This window comes from Eimeria mitis, genomic scaffold, assembly GCF_000499745.2.
Source record: "Eimeria mitis Houghton genomic scaffold, Emh_scaff3091, whole genome shotgun sequence".
Taxonomy (NCBI): domain Eukaryota; phylum Apicomplexa; class Conoidasida; order Eucoccidiorida; family Eimeriidae; genus Eimeria; species Eimeria mitis.
In genome coordinates this window covers 1-279 of record NW_013571437.1, presented here as the reverse complement: position 1 = coordinate 279, position 279 = coordinate 1, and positions in this window count along the sequence as shown.

Below are 279 nucleotides of genomic sequence, written 5' to 3'. Positions count from 1 at the left end.
TTGCTCCAGTTGCTCCGCCATTGTCGCTTCGTCCTTTGCTGCAGTTCGCACTCCGCAAACCCTAAACCCTAAACCCTAAACCCTCAACCCTAAACCACCGCTGGCGACGAACAGCAAGGAATGCATGATTCGGGTCTAAATTGCTAGGTAGATATTTGACAGTAGGGATCAAGATTTGGGGTTTAGCATTTAGGGTTTAGGTTTTAGGGTTTAGGGTTTAGGGTTTAGTGTATAGGGTTTGAAGGCACATAGCCACGGGGATCTCGTTGCTGCTCGCGG